Consider the following 20,543-nt stretch of genomic DNA (forward strand, 5'->3'; position numbering starts at 1 on the left):
CTCTTTAATAAGAGTGCAGCTCTATGGTCCAGTAGGACCATGACTTTACCTACAGCTTTAAGCTAGACCTCTCTATTTTCATACTTTGTACCCTTTTAAATAGAGGCCACCAGTCCATTTTCCTATCCTGTTACCAATGAGCTGGGACGATATCATTTTGCAATTCTTGGGTCAAAGACTCCTAAATATCTCTCTGCTGCAGATTTCTACAGTCATTCTTCATTTAAATAAAATTCAGAATAACTTAAAAGGCTTTTCATCTGAATGCATGATACACTTCTGAATAAGGCCTTTTTCCATTTAAATAATTTTCAGCTCCTCTACTCTTCCTGCCAAAGTGATTAACCACACATTTTCCCACATTATATTCCAACTACCAGGTTTTTGTCCACACACTTAACCTGTCTAAACCCTCCTGTAGACTTTGTATCATCCTCACTACTTATCTTCTCACTTATTTTTGTGTCATTCTCAAATCTGGCAATGGTATGCTCACTTTCGTCATCCAGTTAATTAGTATGTATTGTAAATGATTGTGGTCTCAGCACTGAAACCTGTGTATTTATCTAGTTGCCATACTGAAACTACCCTCCTTATATCAACTCTCTGTCTTCTATTCATTAATCAATCCTCTATCCATGCTAATTATTACCTTAGCACCATGGGCTCTTATCTTAAGAAGTAGCCTTATGTGTGGTACCTTGTTGAATGATTTTGGAAATCCAAATAGATAAGATCTGTTTGTGTTCCTTTATCTATCCTGCATTTTACTTCCTCAAAGAACTCTAATAAGTTTATCAGGCATGTTTCCCCTTCATGAAATTACGCTGACTCTACTTAGTGTAATTATGTATTTCTAAATATTATTATTATATTCTTTATATTAGGCACTTTCACAATGATAGTTTTCTGCTTTTTGTGTCCTCTTTATCAATAAGGGCTTTCCAATCCTCTGATTTTTTCTGAATCTGAGAATTTTTGGAAGATTTATTACAGTGCCTCCATCATCTCTGCAGCTACTTTTTCTATAATCCCAGGATGCAATAATTAAGATTGGGAAAGTGATACATGCCTATGTTGGGATGGTGTGTGACTTGTAGGTCAATATGTCAACCAGCACAAGATGTGTTCAAAGTACTTGGTACAAAATAGGATACAGACAGCAGAGTTTTCAATTTTGGATCATGAAAGATGGGAAGCTGTAACTATATAGTTATTAAAATTATCTATTTCCACCACTGTAACATTATTGACTCCTCCCCACTTCAGTTCAACACTGTTTAAACCTTCATTCATACCTTTGTTGCCTTTAAACCTGACAATATACGCACTCCTAAGTAAAAGTGAGGATTGCAGATGCTGCAGATTAGAGTCAAGATTAGAGTGGTGCTGGAAAAGCACAGCATTCCTGACAAACCCATCACATTTTGTCCCTTGTAAACTTGAGGCCATCCAAAACCCTGCTTGTCATTGTTTGAACCACTGTGCTCACAGACTAACATGGTGTCCTGTTAAGCAATGCCACAATTTTCAAATTCCCATTTTTGTTTTACATTTCTGTATGCTCCGTATCGCTTAACATCCTCCAGCCCATTATCCTTTAATTCTGATCTGTTGAGATTTTCCAACTTTAGTTGCTCCACCTCTAACATCATTCAGTAAAGGTACACTGCTGTCCTTACCTGGTCTGGCCTACATATGACTCGAGCACCACAGCAACGTGGTTGACTATTAACTGGGATTAAGTGTGGTCAATAAATGCTGGCTCGGCCATTGATGCCTACGTCCTGTGAAGAAATTTAAGAAAACACTTATTTTATTTAACGTTCCTGTGAGTAGAATTTAAGCTTTGTCCAGGAGATTAGTGCTAAATATCTACAAGAGGTTCTGGAAATAATCCAGGAGTGGCAACTCTAAATTCTGAATGCAACATGAAGGGATGGGACATAAACCCGCAAATTAACGACACCTCATTAGCAAATACACTTACTAAAAATATTTTTTTAAAAATAAGAGCTTTCAGGTAAATTGCTGAAATGATTGAGTGCCTCCCCTTGCGTTGCCTTCTCTGGGATAAATGGCCAAGTTGACGGTTGGCCGCGCACCTATCCCACAATGCCTCGCGGCGTGGTGCCGGGCCCGGCGCATGCTCAGTAGCTTCTGTCAACAGCAGACGGCGAGAGAAAAGCGGCGACGTCCTTGGAGCCGCATAATAGGCGAGTTTTCACCTTTCCCATTCACCGTTTCAAGGCCGAGGAGCTTGAGGGAGAGGGAGTGGAGGGGGGACCTCTGATGGAGCGGCGGATCACCGCGTCAGGAGGCCTGCCCGGTCTCACGCCGGAGCAATCGGTGAGTGAGGCCTGGACCCTGTTTCCCTTTGTTTTTGTCTCTGTGTGTGTGTGTGTCTGTGTTGTTGTCGTCGGGGGAGGGGAGGGGAAGGTCTTTCACTCGAGGCCGCGGTCGATCCATCGGCCTTTCCAACTTTGGTGCTGCATCTGCCTCTGTTTTGAATGCAAAGCGATGGACCAACCTCCTCCTCCCCTCGTTTTATTTCCCATCTCGCGGGATTTTTTAATATTAAAAACAAGACAGTATTAAAAGTGGTGAAAATAGGTGTGTGCATGTCTACATTATTTGCGGTGCCACACGGCAGCGGTGCATGCTGGACGGGTTGTCGTGTCTGTGCCTTCCCCATTCAGCATTTTGCTGTTATGAGGCGAGGACTGCTTCACATGGAGCTTTGGCGCCAAGGCTGGCTGGCCGGCCGATTGGCCTGCCTTCTTTACCTTCCAACTAACTAACCCCCGCAAAAGTCACTGTTGAATCTCTACCAGCCTTACCCACTCCTTCCACAATTGACAGATTGGACACCATTCATTGTTTGAGTTGCAGTTCAACGTGATTTATTGAGCTGCAGTTTATTTAACGGTTCGAAGTTTAGCTTGCAGTTTGTCGGGTGTTTTCAAGAACTATTCCTTTTGTTGAACATTTTGTCAATTTTTCTTCAAAGGTAAACTTTAAAATAATTATAACTTTTTATTAAGATCCTATTTTACTTTGAAATAAAACGTACTTGGTTTCAAACAACTTTTACAAGCGACAGTGAAAGTAAGAATAGGTATTCATGTAGTGGCTTCTGGATCACCTGAAGTTTCACATTCTGAAGTACGGTCATGTTTAAGTTATAAACTGGATAAGAGCAATGATATAATGGTGAGATAATTTGATTTTAATGATATTGAAATTAACATTGGCTATATCTTCAAAGTACAGTAATGGTGATGCCAACATTTATTGCCTATCTGTAATTGCTGTGGAGAAAGTGGTGACAAGATGTTTATTTGAACAGCTGCAATATGTGGTGAAGATATTTTCATAGTTAGGTAGGAAATTCCAAGGTTTTACTTTGAGAGTGACTGTATGTTTCTAAGCCAGGATAACCCATCACTTTGTGCCCTGGTGGATTTGCTGTCTGTGTTCTTCTTGGTGGAAAAGGTTCAGAGTTTGGATGGTCATGTGGAATAACTTCTGAGTTGCGAGAGAGCATCCTGTGGATGGTACGCACTGTTGACTTGAGACCACAGATAGATCAATCATCATCTTATTGAAAGCTGGAGCAGGCTTGAAGTGCTGAATAGCCTATGGCTTTTCTTGTGAATGTTATTGGGCTCCAGTATTGCTAAACTAAGGGTAGAAATAATCAGTCAGCATTTTAGTTTAAGATGGGTACCTTACCAGATGTCCCATTTGCCAGCATTTGGCCCATATCTCTCTTAAACTCTTCCTATTCATATATCCATCCAGATGCCTTTTAAATGTTGTAACTGTGCCAGCCACCACCACTTCCTCTTGGAGCTCGTTCCATGTGTGTACCACCCTCTGCATGAAAAAGTTACCCCTCGAATCACTTTTTTTAAAAAAAAGTTCTTTCTTCTCTGACCTTAAACCTGCGCCCTCTAGTTTTGGGCTCCCAAACCCTAGGAAAAAGACCGTGGCTATCTATCTTATCCATTTCCTCACGATTTTAAAACCTCTAAAGTCCCTCCCTCAGTCTCTGATGCTCTGGGGGGAAAAGACACCAGCCTATTCCGCCTCTCCCCACAGCTCAAACCTTCCAGTCCCAGCAACATTCTCAAATCCTTTCTGTGCCTTCAAGTTTAAAAAAAAATCTTCCTATAGATGGGTGACTAGAATTGTGTGCAGTATTCTGAAAGTGGCCTCACCAAAGTCCTGTACAGCTGCAGCATGACATCCCAACTCCTATGCTCAGTGCAATGACCGAAGGGTCTGTTTTCATACTGTATGATTCTATGATATAGCTTGCTGGCAAATGGGCATGTGTGGATTTCAGACAACTGGGATTTTTTTTCCCAATGCTTCAAGCTAATATATTTGTTACCTTGGGCATTTTTGTATAGCATGATTTTACTTGTACTATAAATCGTTCAGTATGGCCCCAAGAAATTCTCGTAAAATACATTGGTGTCTTGGCAGGAGGTGGGGAAGCACAAAGGAAGACTGTGCCTTTCAATGGGGGCCAATCATCTCTGCCTCAGAGCTTCATTAGAACAGCCCCCAAAGTCCAATTAGCTTAACTTTGACATCAATGACTTTCTTTGAATCTCAATTCATAAATGAGGATTTTGATTACATAGGGTCCAACTCTCGTGATTTCCCGGTTATGAAGCATAACACAGTCTGCATGCTATGATTTTGAAGCCAGTGTTGGACTGGGTGGACAAAGTTTAAAAATCACGCAACACCAGGTTATAGTCGTAACAGGTTTGTCTGTGATTGTGTCACCTGATGATGAAGCAGTGCTTCGAAACCTAGTGCTTCCAAATAAACCTGTTGGACTATAACCTGGTGTTATTATTTTTATATTAGTCTGCATCCTGTTAGACTTAGATAACATTCAGACCTGGTCTGATATATGCGAAGGAATGTTTTGTGCAATATGAATGTGAAGCATTGACGCTGTCCACCAAGTGAACATAGCTATTACCTCTCTCTTGATGCTCAATAACATTACCACTGAGTTTTCAACCATTGATATCAATTGACCAAGGACAGAACTAGGAGGAAAAAGTGAGGTCTGCAGATGCTGGAGTATCAGCTGAAAATATGTTGCTGGAAAAGCGCAGCAGGTCAGGCAGCATCCAAGGAACAGGAAATTCGACGTTTCGGGCATAAGCCCTTCATCAGGACAGAACTAAACCGGCTACATAAATGTTATAGTTACTGTTCCTACTAGCTCACACCTTGACTCTCCAAAGCCCCCCCCCCCCTTACTACTTAGTTGGCACAAATTAGGATTATGCTGGAATATGTTCCACATGGATGGGTGCAGCCTCCGACAATGAGCAAGAAACCTGACACCATCTAAGATTGAAGGGAAATTATGACCCATGTTAGCTTTTGTTAACATAAAAGGTTATCCTTGCTCTGTTTGGCACCACCCTCAATCATGTTAGACAATAGAATGTAAAGCTGCATCTTGCCATTTTGTTGGATAGCATGTTAGTACACGAATGTGTTGTTAACTGAGTTTCTTAGGTAACTTTTTTGTCTTTTTTATTTTACTTGCAGCAGAGAAGATCTCACTAATGAGATGTGAACGACATTATTTTAGCCATTAGAAAAGTCCATTTTCATTAGAGTTACAAAGAACATGAATTATTTGGACCTAAGATTCTGAATGGAGTTGACAGAGTGAATGCTTTTGTTTCCTCTTTTGGGAACAACTGGTGATATCTAAAAATGGGAGAAAGTGATGACTGCAGATGCTGGAGATCAGAGTCGAGATTGTGGTGCTGGAAAAGCACAGCAGATCAGGCAGCAACCGAGGAGCAGGAGAGTCCACGTTTCGGGCGTAAGCTGTTTCCTGATGAAGGGCTTATGCCCGAACGTTGATTCTTCTCCTTGAATGCTGCCTGACTTACTGTGCTTTGCCAGCGCCACACACTCGACTGCAGTCTAAAAATAACCCATTTAAGATGAAGATGAGAAATATTTTCAGTTGATTCTTTGGAACTCTTTCCCCAGAGTGTAGTTGAGGTAGCCATTGAATGTTTTCAAGGCAAAGATAGGTAGGTACTTAACTAATTATTCCTGATGAAGGGCTTTTGCCCGAAACGTCGATTTCGCTGCACTTTGGATGCTGCCTGAACTGCTGTGCTCTTCCAGCACCACTAATCCAGAAGATGCTTAACTAATAAAGGCGTCAAAGGTTATTGTGTATAGGTGAGAATGCATGAATGGCTAGCATTCTCAAAAGACTGAATGTTCTACTCCAGTTCTTATTTTTGAATGTTCAGATATTCACAGTACAAATTAAATATATTTAATCCTGTCAGTCAAACACTTCCCTTCACCCAAACCTGAAAATTGTTGCTTCAGGAACCTTGGCCACTGACATTTCCTCCTATCGTCTTTCTGTTGCCCTCTACTCTTTTCGAACCCATTTGAAAAATCCCTTCTCCTTTGACTAACTTTTTGCAACAGGAATGTGTTTGTACATTGGCGTTATGTAAACACATTTTTGTTATCACGTGTAACAACAGTATTGCAGTATATTGATGGTCTTGCAAATCACCTTGATTAGCATTGCTCCTTTTCTGTCACTGCAAGCTCTGTTTTATTGATTCTAGTCTGGGCACTTTAAACAAAATCACGGATGTTACTGTCATAGTTATTGTCCCTTCCATGTTGGGAAAGCATGCTGAGTCCTATTTATGAACTGTTACAGTCCATGGGATGAAATGAATCCCAAGTTGATGTTAGATAAGGAATTCCTGTGTTTTTGACTTGGTGACAATAGAAGAAATTATGGTCGCTGATTTGTGGCCTTTAGGTCAGTGTTCCTATCCACCTGATGCTTTTTCCGTCCAGATTGTTGGCTTCCAAAGAAGCATTGGCTGGTTGCTGAAATGCATTCTGGAGATAGAGACACATTCTGAAGGTCACATTGTCTGTCCTTCATTTTCTTTAAACAGATCTACACTTGGCCAAATCATTTGTGCATGTGTTCATTTGTACTCATTTTTATGTCTGCTTTTTGATCCTGGAATTTTAAATTTTGCTTTGTCTGTTTTTTAAATATTCTGAATTTTTTTTAGTTTGCATTATTGAGAATAAAAACCAATATGGGAACAGGTGTAGGCCATTTGGCATGGCTTCATAAAAAGAAAATCATGTCTCATAATTTTATTAGGATTCTTTTGAGGTGGTAACAAGCAGGGTAGATAAATGGGAATCAGAACTACTCAAAGATAGAGTTGGATCAGGGGACATTTTCAGATTTGCAACCCGCAACTAGCGGTGTGCACCAAGAATCGATGCAGGAGCCATTATCGTTTACAGTATGTATTAATGAGGAAAGAGAATATCCTATAGCCGAGTTTGTAGATGACAAAAGTGGATGGGAAGGAAGTATTTAGGAGAGCGGTCTGCAGAGTGATACGGACAGATTAAGCAAGCAGGCAGGGGAAAGTGTGGGGTTCTGCATTTTGTTTGGAAGAATAGAGGAGCTGAATATTATTTAGGTGGCGAGATACTGCAGAAGGCCATGGCACAGAGGGATTTGGGATGATGCCTCTTCCATGAGCCACAAGAAGCTAGCATTCAAATTCAGTGGTTAATAGGGAAGGCAAACACGAGTACTGGTCTTTATTTTGAAGTCAGTGGAATATAAAATAGAGAGGCTTTTTTTTTCGCTAGAACTAAGCAATGCAGTAGTCAAACCACAGCTCAGATACAGTGAATAGTTTTGGGCCCCTTTTATCTAATGAAAGATTTCCTGGCATTGGCGGCAGTCCATTTAAAGTTCACCAGACTAATTTCAGGTATGGAGAGAATGAGTGAGTTGGCCTGTACATACAGTGGAAAATAGAAGCATGAAAGGTGACCTTATCAGAACATACAAGATTCTTAAAGTACTTGACGGGATAGATACAGAAAAATTGTTTCCCCTTGTTGGAGAATACAGTATAGGGCATAATCTCAAAATAAATGGTCATACATTTAAAACCGATTAGGGTGAACCTTTTCTGATGTTGGGGAATCTGTGGAATTCTCTACCTGAGCATGCTTGGTGCATGGGGTTAGACGTCCATATGCTGATTATAGCATTGATTTCCAATTCCAGAAGTTTCTGCTGTGCACAAGCCTTGGTGGCCCACGCAGCTGGTAAGAGAATTAGAGGGAATGCTAATCAGTAAGAATACTCCAGGCTGAGATTTTAAATCCGTAAGGGCATGGAGGATTATGGCAAAACAGAAAGGCAGGAAAGGAGAGTTGAGCATGATCAGATTGGCTATGATCTCATTGATGGTGCAGAATTGATTGGCTAAAGCCACTTCCTACTTCTGCACCTTGGGGTCTTCTGGCCATTCAAGTCTTTTATGCCATTGAAAAGGTCACAGCAAATCTTAATCTAAAGTGGTGACTTGATTCCATATCCTTTTCAAAACATTTTTCCCAAGCAAAGGTATTAACTTTGTTTTGGGTAAATGTTCGTAGGAGAGGAAATTGTTGGGAAGGGGAGTGGGACTGATTGTCAGCTCTTTGAAAGAGTTATCCAGGCAGGATGGGCACAATTACCTCAACAATCTATGATTTTAATTGTTGACACTTGTTGAGCTTGTAGGCAGCCATATTGGCCCTTTTTAAAATTTTATTATACAAAAGAGCCCTCTGAAATTTAATTGAGTTTTTGGAATTAGAACTGATGGCAGTGGGCTTTGTTTTTTTTAAGTGTAAAAAATGAGGTCTGCAGATGCTGGAGATCAGAGCTGAAAATGTGTTGCAGGTTAGGCAGCATCCAAGGAACAGGAAATTCGACGTTTCGGGCCAGAGCCCTTCATCAGGAATGAATGATTTTTTTTTAGTAGAATCAGAACTTGTATAGTGACTTTGTTTCAAGGAGCTTCCCAGAAATGTTATATAACAAAATATAAGATTAATCCAAGAGTAGTTTATTTTATCCAGATTCTTTTTGCAGAGGTTTGTTGTGCTGGGGGAAGTAATATTATCATTTAAGCTTTCAATAAAACCAAAATGAAATGCATCATATTTTGATATAGTCACTTGAGGTGTGAAAAGTGGTCAAAGTGCAGTGATGGATTTTGTCCTAACATCTTTGGACTGCCTGAGGAGAGCAGTTTTAGCTGTTGTAATACTAGGGTGAAGAATTGGTGATTTTGGTTAGTCATTGGTTATGACTCATCAGTGGAATCTGAAATAATCAGTTTTATAACACTCTGCTTAAATGTTATTGCATTCCTAAATGTGCTGCTGTTGATTTATGCTAAATAACCAACTTTGTTGACCAGGAAGAAAGCATAAGCATATGAGAAAAATTATTTTGTGATCACTGAGTAATATGCATGTAGGTGCAGTTAAGCTAGGTTCCTGAAGAAGGGCTCATGCCTGAAGCGTCGATTCTCCTGTTGCTTGGATGCTGCCTAACCTGTTGCACTTTTCCAGCAACACATTTTCAGCAGTTAAGCTAACCAAGCATGTATTTCAAAAGAAAATCAACCTAGTGAAGTAACAACACGAGGTTAAGTGCTGTCACACGGTAGAATCCGCTTACTATTGACAGAACTAAGCAATCATGCAACCAGCCAATCAGATCAAAGCTGTACAGACTTCCCCCTCTAGGCTTGAAAGATGGATTGTTAAATAACTGAGGCGAGGCTGTTGCATGAACTCCTTATCATTAATTATGGTGGAGTTCAGCCAGTGCAAAAGGTTAGTCTAGATTGTTTTGACTTCTCTATAGTCAAAACTGTTGAATAGATGATCTGTCATCCCTTCCAGGGATCCCAGAATGTCAGATGTTTGTCTTCAGCCAAATCAATTCACTTAATATGAAATCAAGAAATAGCTAAGTGTACTGATATAGCAAAGACGATGGCTTTCAGGAACATTGGATGGAGTGTCCAAAATACATTCTTGACATTCGACAATTCTTAATGTCTTACTATTCCAGTTCAGCTACTATTGCCATCAGTTACCTGATGTAGGAAATTATCTGGATATATCCTCTTTACAAAAAAAAGGATAAGTTAGATCCAGGTAATAATGCTAAATTTGGTATCTAGTCAGACCCATCAGACTTGCACTGTCATTGGTCAGCATGCACACCACCTGAATTCCAGAGTTAACGTGATAGTGATACCACACGTGCTAAAAGAAATGATAGAAATGCTAAAGTCAACAGGAATCAGATCCTCTCTCCAGTAGCTGGTGTCCTGCCCCATAAAATGTGTTTGTGTGAGATCAATTATTTTTTGGCTCCACGGTAATGCAATAGGAATTTCTCAGAGCATTGTCCTAGGCCCAACCAACTGCTTCATCAATAACTTTCTGTTCCAAGCTCTCCCATGTGATAGCATCGAGTAGCACAGGGCATAGTCTGTCAGTAAGAGGAATTTAAAAAGATGAGGGATTTCCTCTCTCAGAAGGTATGAATCTGTGCAATTCTTTACTGCAGAGAATTGTAGGAACGGGGTCTTTCAATGTATTCAAGGCTGGCGGATTTTTAATTAGTAAGGGAATTGGGGGCTGTGATGAAAAGGCATGAAATTGAGTTGAAGATGTTCAGATTTACCACCATCTCATTCATGGCAGAGCAGACTTGATGAACTATATTGGTCTACTTCTACTCTTCTGTTTTTTGGTTTTATGAGACATCTGCATATGATTAATATTTAGTTGTGCTCTTAGCCACATACAGCATGAAGTGCTATCACCTAAATCAATGACTTGGGTACTGAAAATAGAAAGTTGATACTGACCCTCAGAAATCAATGATAGACATGCTTGGATGAGCAGTGATCCTTGTATTCCTATATTTGACCCGCCCCAGGCACTCGAAAGCGCTAGACAAGTGTCATCAGCGGTGCCTTGATTTGATCCTTCCAATCTGGTCAGAAAGCAGTCTAACTATAATGTCTTGCTGCAAGTCTCCTTTCCAGCATCTTAATGCTGGTTATCTAAAATCAGTTTCACTGAGTGGAACATATTGTGTGTAAATCTGTTCCCAGACTCCCAAAGCAGTTGCTTTGATCAGAACTCAGTTGTGGCAGTACTCTTCCCAGGAGCACAGTGTAAATGCTTTGCCTACTGCTAATTGGAGAACCTGTTGTGATTGACCTAAATATGAAGGCTTGTTTAACAAGGTACTCAATATTGCAAAATAATTGATTAGAAACAGACAGAGTGTCTGAATTGAGGATTTGGGGGGGGGGGGGGTGCACACAAATCTGCAAACAAATAATTGAAAGTGTTGAAGGGCTGTGGAAAGTGGGACCAGTTGGATAGGTCTTTGGAACAGATGCAGACACGATGGGATGTGGTTCTCCTGTACTGTAAAATTCTATGATTCTATAATATTCTGGCTTGGGGTACTATGTTGCAAATAACATTTGTATCAGAGGTACTGGAAATAACCATTTTGAATATGAGGGAATCTGGTTACCTCTTTTTGCTTATTGTCATTAACATCCTGGAGGCAACGGGAAACTTGGCTATATCAGATATTTAAATATCATGGCTATTGTTCTCATTTCTAACACTTAAAGACTATCCACCATCTGCAATGTGTGAATTGTTATGGAATACAGTCTGGATGAATGCAACTCCAACACACCACTCAAAGCATGACACCATCTAGAAGCAAAACTTTTTTGTTTGGCACCTCAATCATCCCCTTAAACTTTCAGTTCCTCCCATCACTACCACCACTCTACAGTGGGAGCGTGTCTACTGTCTGCAAAGTGTACTGCAGTAGACTGACCATAGCTCTTTCAAAATGCCTTCCAAATCTGTGATTTCTATTGCCTACGCCACAAGCATGTCACCATCCTAACTTGAGCAGTTTGTTGGTGTTTCTTTGTCATTGTGTCAAATCCTGAAGTTCTCTACCTAATAGCATTGTCAGGACCTATGTCACATGGACTGCAGTGGTGGCCTCTTTAACTTATGCCTACCTAATCAAAACACATGCATGTAGGATAATATTCTAAACATTGAATGTTAATGGTTATTTTGTGCTATGCCTGTAAGGTTCAAAATAAACACTCTGGTGTACCCCCTTGCGAAATACTTCCATCTGTGTAATTTGAGTTTGAATTGCTGTTGCTGATTTGCATCAAACTGATTGCGACATTGTTGTGGAATTGATCAGTTGTTCAGTGGTTTATGCCAATTGTTTGTGATGTGCTTCAAATTTATGTTCTATAAATTACCTAGGTGGAATGGTTGGGAGGGTGAAGTGGGGATCTTCTGTACATTGACATTCAAAAATTTGTTTGGTGTAGAACGCATCTTAGCAACCAAATTTACATATTGGTTTGGAAAATTGCCAAACTGGTAAAGAGAATTTAACCCAGAAAAGTGTACTTCCTGCATTTGATCAGATGCAACATTTTTAAGCACATGGAATAAAACTGAGGTTACTTGAGAAAGAGCAAAGTATCTTAGTCTTATAATTCATAATTCTTTAAAGGTTCATGACCAGTGCCCAGAAATTGTAGCCAAAGTAAATAAGATGTTGGGTTGTGTTAATAAGACTATTCAATATAAAACAGTGCTCCATTTTGTTCTGTGCAACCTTGATTCGACTGCATTTAGAATACTGCGTCTGGTTTTGGTGATCTCATGGTGGATGATGTACAGGCTATGCAAAAGCTTTCGGAAAGATGTCAGACCAGAATACTGGTTCTCTGTTCTAAAACCAGTTTTTAGTTTACAGAAATAAAGTCTACGTTCAAAGTTGCATAGGTTTTAAGCTTTTCTTTTAAGTAGATGAAATAAAAAGATTAGACATTTTTAATGAACCTTGTCGGATGTTTTGTGACTCACTTCTGGAGTAGGTGGGTCTTGAACGCAGACTCCGATGTCAAGATACGGCTACTGCACTATAAAATTCCCGAAAGGCTAGATTGTTCTTGTGGGGTTGACTAAAAGGCTAACAACTGGTCCAGATTGGCCTTAAAAGTGCAGATTAGATTGCTGTACCAGCTGTGAATAGTTCATGAAAGCCTCTCTCCCTCCATGTCTTGCCCTCTCCTTCCTGTGGAGTGGTGACCCTTAAGTCTTCAGGAGTTAAACCTATATTGATATGTATTTCAATGTAACTTTCCACTCACTAAGGGAGTGAGATGAATATTCTTGAATAAAACCTAAATTTTGATGTTTGCACGTGATTTAGAATTTGGATGTAGCATTTCTAATCTGTTCTTGGTTGCTTGGAAGTGTTTGTTTTGGATTATCAGGAAAGGCAGCTACACGTGCTTGCACTCTTTATGTAGTTCTGGTATTGATTATGCAGCTCATTATTAGGGAGTGGCTTTCCTGATTTTGTGTTTTAAAGATTCTTAGTCTTTTCTTTTGATTCAATCAACTTAACATGGAGTTTACATATTCTATTACTGAAGGCATACTTTCTGTGGGCATGAAATCTTCCAAATGTTTGCAGTTTAAAAATCCTTTGCACGTGATTGATTTTTAAAAATCAAAATTTACTAATGGTTCACCTTGCACTCATCAGGAATGCCGATTCAAGACTAAAACCAGCATTTATACTGTGTGAGAGGTGAGTGTGGTTTGATTGGCAAGTAATGTATGGCACACTCATGGGCATATTACAGATGTGAATGACATCCTAAATTGGTCTGTACTGAAGCTGTATATACGAATAGAACTCTTTTTTTTTTTTGCTTGGACAAGTAGACAATGTATGTGCACTGTGCCCTATTCAACTTGTAATGGATGATAGTCATTTGGTTCATTTCTCAGGGCCATGTCCTGACCTATCAGAGTCAATCTGCCTGCCTTAAACTTTAAACCCTTTCTGTTAACTGTTGATCAGGATTAATGGATGCATTTTCTAGAGCAAAATCTCTAACAGGGCCCATTTGCCAAGCAAACTGCATTCTCTTGTGATATAGAAGTGTTGTTTTCCCCTTCAATTGATGTTCTGAGTCAAGATGAAAAGCTTTTGCAAGAGTTCTGCCAAGTGACTATTTCTAATGTTTGGTTCTAACCTGTTGAGGAAAGGCTATTTTGACTGCTGTACAAGTAATCTGATTCTTATTTAAACTGACAGAAAAAGAAATTCCATTTTCTCCACTTGATGTGTGCACTTTCACAACTGCTGTCATGAAGTATTTTTGAGGTAACTAATTGAGTATGTGCATGTTACTCATAGGTTTGCTTAGTTCTCACCCATGCCCATTTTACAGCAGGAAGTCACTGATGAAGAATAGAAATTCTACTTTTTTTTGTATAGGAATGTTGGTGCCAATTGACTGACTGATAATCCTCTGGGATAAAGTTGGCTTTATATGATGTGAACTGAGAACATTCTAGTATACAAGTGAGCTCTATCGAGATTTTATTACCTGGGCCTATAGAAAACTCAATGTCTCCTTTTAAGCATGGTCTTTATATAAAATACAATGAAGTGCATTTTGCATGGACCATTTGTGAATTGTATAAATCCAGCCTTGAAGATGCTCATGTTTTTCATTGAGTCTCTACTGGCATCTTGATTGCTATACAAGTAATCTGAGTATTATCTAAACTGAGGGGGAAAAATACTCCATTTTCTCAATGTCTGCATTTTCACAGCTGCTCTCCGGTATCTTGAATTTTTTTCAATAAGAAACTCCACTGCACTTGCCATGTAAATATGGTGGATACAAGAGCAGGTCAGGCCAAGAATGCTGTGCCTGGTCACTCACCTCCTATCTCCCAAAGCTTGTCCACTGTCTACAATGCACAAGTCAGGAGTGTGATGGAATACTCCCCACTTTTCTGGATGGGTGCTGCCCCAATCAATAATCAAGAAGCTTACACCATCCAGGACAAAGCCCACTTATTTTGCACTGCATTCTTAAGCATATACTCTGTCCACTGATGACACTTAGTAGCAGTCATGTGTACTGTCCACAATGTGCACTGCAAAGATTCATCAGAGGTTCTTAGACAGCACCTTCCAAACCCACGACCACTTCCATCTGGAAGGACAAAGGCAGCAGATATATGGGAGCACCATCACCTGCAAATTAGAGATAGGAGGGGAATTTATATAGCTATTCCTTCAGTGTTGCTGAGTCAGCAGTCAGGAATTCCCTCCCTCCAGGGCATTGTGGGTCAACCCACAGCAGTTGGACTGCAGCAGTTCAGAGCAGCAGTTCACCATCACGTTGTCGAGGTCAATTAAGGATAAGCAATACATGCTGGCCAGCCAGTGACACTCACATCTCACCAATGAAAAAACCTGCACCGTTCTTTAGTGAGAGAAGACATTTTGTTGGGCTGAAATGTTCCATCAAAATGAGGCCAGTTGATCACTTTGTGTTGAAAGGGCAAGACAAGCTGGAACTCTGATTTGTACTTAAATGTGAAATCTTCTGTTCAGAAGAGAAACACTGCATCTGCCACATTGTGCATGTGATAATCCATCACACTGAGAAGAGCATGGGTGTACTCTCCTGTGTGTCTGAATAAACCTCTCAAAACAAAACACATTTTCTGCTCATTATTGCATTGCTTTTGTTTAGGGCTTGCTGAATGCAAGTTAACTGCTATGTTCCTTACATTTACTTTTACAGTGTAGGCACTGTTATAATTAATCAGTTATAAAACTGAGACATTCTGTTTGGTTCCCTTTGTTTGCAGTTTATTATCCTGCCATTGCAACATAACAAAATTCAAAGAAATTTGAAGTTTGCCTGCTCCAGTTACCTCAGTCACTACAATGTAGTATCGTTTGAATGCTTAGCTTTTTTTTCTCCTGATCATTCATATACACTTCATTGAACAGCAAATAACCCTAGCACTTGACCACCATAGCATGCTGAAATGCTATAATACGAGTATGTTTTGCTGTCTTTGGGTGAGACCATTTCAGTCCACAAGCTTTTTATCTTCCTGTTCCATGCTTTTCTCCACTTCAAAGTTAAAAATCATACAATACCAGGTTATAGTCCAACAGGTTTGTTTGGAAGTGCTGCTCCTTCATCAGGTAGCTAGTGCAGCAGGATCCTAGGACACAGAATTTATAGCAAAAGATCATACCGTCATACAAACTGATGCAATATATTGAATAAACCTAGATTGCTGCTCAGTCTTTTGTCTTTGAGAATGATTTGCAGGTTTCAATTCATTAACATGTAAATACCAGAACTATTTTCAAGTCACATTTGAGATAACATAAGATTTTATAAAAATAGGTGACATCTCCGTTCAAGCAATGCATTAAAGCTATGAAGTTAGAGTGTATATATTCCAATCTTGAGTCAGACTGATTTTATTTCCAAAATAAGAATTTATAAAATTGTATGCTTTTTGAGCAAAATAGAATGTATCTGCAAATGCAAATTTACCACAAACGTGTGTGTGTGTGTGTGTGTGTGTGTGAGAGAGAGTGAATATATGTGCATGCTTGATAATGTATGCGTAAATGTGATGGAGTAAATGCCGTGAGAGGGTATACGCATGGGTATGAGGGATGTGGGGGGAATGTGTGTGCACACCTGAAAGAACGCTTATAAGGGTCTACATGTATGAGTGTGTAGTGGGGTCGCGTGTAGTGTGACATGAACCCAAGGTCCCCCTCTCATATATACTTGTTCCGTCCCTCACATGCGTGCGCACACACATCTATGGGATGAATTTACATTTGCAGATACATTCTATTTTGCTCAGAAAATGCACAATCTGCAGGCAGTCAATCCATGTGACGTTTTATAAATTCCTACTTTGGAAATAGAACCAGTCTGACTCAAGATTGGAATTACAGACAGACTCTAACCTCACATCTTTTAATATATTGTCTGAGTGAAGATGTCACTTTAAAAATAAAATCTTAAAATTATCTTGAATGTGACTTGAAAGAAATTCTGGGATTTACATAGTAATGAATCAAAACCTGCAACCCATTCTAAAAGACAAAAGACAGCAACAATCTAAGTTTGTTCAATGTATGGCATTGGTTGTCTGACAATATGATATTTTGCTATAAATTTTGTGTCCTATGATCCTGCTCCACTAGCTACTTGATGAAGGAGCAGTGCTCAGAAGGCTTGTACTTCCAAATAAACTTTTTGGTCTATAATCTGGTGTGTTTTGGAGATGCTGGTGTTGGACTAGGGTGTACAAAATTAAAAATCTGTATAACCTGGTGTTGTGTGATTTTTAACTTTGTCGACTCCAGTCCAGTGCTGGACATCATTTCTGTACTTCAGATATGGTGTAGAAATTCTATTGTGAAAGCAGAGCTTCTTAGTAAATATTCTGCAATATTTCTTCCAAATCCAGTCCAAATCACGAATGAATGAATGATCTGTGCATACTTCTGGCTTCATCTGTCTTACAACCGGTGATAGAGTTTTGAGAAGATTTGTAGCTCAAGTTGAGGTTTTGGATGTGGGTTTGCTCACTGAGCTTGAAGGTTCATTTCCAGACATTTCGTCACCCTGGTAGGTAACATCTTCAGTGGGCCTCAGGCAAAGCACTGCTGAAAATTCCTGCTTTCTATTTGTATGTTTTGGGTTTATTGGGTTAGTGATATTATTTCCTGTGGTGAAGTCGCTTCCTGTTCCTTTTCTCAAGGAGTGGTAAATGGGGTCTAACTTGATGGGTTTGTTGTTAGAGTTCTGGTTGGAATGCCATGCTTCTCGTGCATGTCTTTGTTTGGCTTGTCCTAGGATGGATGTGTTGTCCCAGTCGAAGTAGTGTCCGTTCTCGCGCGTATGTAAGGATACGAGTGAGAGAGGGTCATGTCTTTTTGTGGCTAGTTGGTGTTCGTGTTTTCTGTCTGTTTGTCCAATGTAGTGTTTGTTACAGTCCTTGCATGGTATTTTGTACATGTCGTCAGTCTCATCCCCTGAGAAAAGGAACAGGAAGTGACTTTACTACAGGAAATAACATCACCAACCCAAACATACAAATAGAAAGCAGGAATTTTCAGCAGTGCTTTGCCTGAGGCCCATTGAAGATGTTACCTAGTAGGGTGACGAAATGTCTGGAAGCGAACCTTCAAGCTCAGTGAGCAAACCTACATCCAAAACTGGTGACATTTTAACAAGATTAAATCATCAACTTTGCTTTGAGCATCTAGATAGACCTCAGACCTCAGTGTCTCATTATATTAATAAAATCACATTTAATTACTTTTTAAAAGTCATCTTTTTTTCTCTCCCTACAATACCTGAAAGTCCATTTCATTGCATGTAGTAATGACTCTTTGCTACTTTGAGCCCATAACTTGTAGTCTTGAGTACCTAATCATTATGTATTTGCATTTACCTTTAGTCATATTCTTTAAACTATCCTTTGTACACATGAGCAAGGGCATCTGAGACACCATTTTTATTGTTGTAAACAGCAAATCTTGCTCCGTTCCATTCTGTTCTTAATTTAAAGATGTGCATACAAGATCAGCCGTGTTGCTTTTGTATTTCCTTCAGTGCCCGAATTTTGATTTGCATAGTCTATCTTCTGTTGTTGACGTGTGTGTATATAGTATTTGCTGCTGTGCATTGATTGAACGTGCTGAACCTCAAGTTGATGAAGATTTAAAGGCACCCCCACCCCTCCCCCCAGTTTCTGCCCTAACAAATTTATCGATTGTTTTATGGAGCAATTTTACACTTTTTTTTTCCCCTTCCAGTTGCATTGTTCTATCAATTACCATTGAATTTTGTCTGCATATGTTCTAGTCATAAATATTTGTCCCAATGCTGGAATTTGTAACACATCTTCAATTCTGCAAGTGTTACTTTGCATTATGTTCCTGAATTATACGTTAGAAACTGGAAAGGCCTCAAAATTTGAACTCCTGGGTGTGTCTCCCACCACTCCAACAGTACGAACAATTATTCTGGTAGCATTTAGTTTTTGTCTCATTGCCTTCATAATAGCTTTATGCCATTTTAAGGCTGGCAACTTCTTAAATTTTGTGAGCTGGCAGAAAGAAAAATTGAAATCACTAAGGAGAGCTGGTTTTGGGGAAGGGCAAAACTGACATATTAGCAAGTTTACTTTTTAGGGTTCTATGTAAACTGTATTCTGGTAGAAAAACAAAATATTAAGAACAGCTATTAATGATACAGATTGTTAACCAGAATCAAATTTGAAATGAAGCTGAAGAAAATGTTGTGAAAATTGTTCAAAAACGAGAGGCAATCATATTTTACACATGACCAAGATGTCTTCTCTTGATTTGGTGTTTATGTAAATTGGACAGTGTAGTTCAGTACTGCATGACTGTGCAATTCTTCAATTGTGAATATGAAATATGCAGTTTAATAATACAGTTAACTTTTTAGTTCTATGGAACATATATCACTGTTGTCATTGAATGTACTGTGATGCATAATATGGAGATGGTATGGGAATTTTGTTTTGATGTGAACCTACTTTAATATAGCATTATTGCCTTTCATTATGTGACCTGCTCAAAAATATATGAAGCTTCAGAGGAGTTGAACATAGAATTTTGACAGGAACAACAATGTGGTACGCTTGATTGTTCAGTTGTATCCAATAAAGAATGTATAGTAAACCAAATTCACTAAAATGGGGGAGAAATTGTCATTGTTCTAGCAAAATAAACAAAGGCCATCATGTAAAGTAGAATGGTGTAACTACTCTTCAGCTCCGGCATTGCTGTTAAGTAGTTTTACCTACCACAGATTTAGTTTTTAGTGTAGGGCATGCTGGATTCAGATCAGGCACAGAAAGTAAAATGGATGGAGAGGCCCCGGGAAGAGGTGTATAATTTTGCCGTTTTACTTAACCATTGAAATCTTTGCAACCAACTTAGACTCCAAGTTTAGAGTTGTGCTGAACAGAAAGATTTTATTTAATAAAATCGTTCAAAGTTTGTGAGAAGATTTGTAGCTCAGGTGCTCGTTGTTGTGGTTCTGTTTGCCAAGCTGGGAGTTTTTGTTGCAAACGTTTTGTCCCCTTTTTTCTAGGTGACATCCTCAGTGCTTGGGAGCCTCCTGTGAAGCGCTTCTGTGCTGATTCCTCCGAACAGAACCACAACAATAAAATCGTGTATGAATTACCCTTCTTGCTTTTTAAAACAGTTTCACGGATTTCTGAGCATCACTTAAGTGTTATTTTTCTTAAAACTTCAATGCGTGCAACATCCTTTTACAGACTGATATTTTCCCAGATTGTCACTTTGACCTCTAAATGATAGTATTTTTATTTAGAGGTGAAAAATACCAAAAAAGATTTGCTGGGTAAGTAAACACTAGCAGTAGTAAAGTGTTATTAAGTTGATTTTTATTTTAAATAAACCTATTCAGAGTTTATAGACCTTGAAGCATAGAGAGACCATTCAGTCTGTCATTTCTGGACTGACTCTTTGCAAAAGCTTTCCAACTAGTGGTATGTTTTGCCTTTTTCCTTGCCTTGTTGGAGCTGCTCCTCTGGCTGTACATCTTCTTCAGATTATACCGAGTCACTTCTTCATGAGAACAGTTTTGGTCCCCTTTATTTAGGAAATTATAATT

The 20,543-nt window shown here is 39.3% G+C and overlaps 1 protein-coding gene across 2 annotated transcripts in view; it reads left to right on the forward strand.

Moving 5' to 3' along the window:
• Nucleotides 1–2,170: 2,170 nt before the first annotated feature.
• Nucleotides 2,171–20,543, forward strand: part of jade3 (jade family PHD finger 3) — a 55,893-nt gene continuing 37,520 nt past the window's right edge. For both annotated transcript variants that reach the window (XM_060826260.1, XM_060826259.1), the window contains exon 1: nucleotides 2,171–2,349. The gene's annotated coding sequence lies outside the window, so the exon portion shown is untranslated. The remainder of the gene's footprint in view (nucleotides 2,350–20,543) is intronic.

Source organism: Hemiscyllium ocellatum, chromosome 6 (assembly GCF_020745735.1).
Source record: "Hemiscyllium ocellatum isolate sHemOce1 chromosome 6, sHemOce1.pat.X.cur, whole genome shotgun sequence".
Classification (NCBI taxonomy): domain Eukaryota; kingdom Metazoa; phylum Chordata; class Chondrichthyes; order Orectolobiformes; family Hemiscylliidae; genus Hemiscyllium; species Hemiscyllium ocellatum.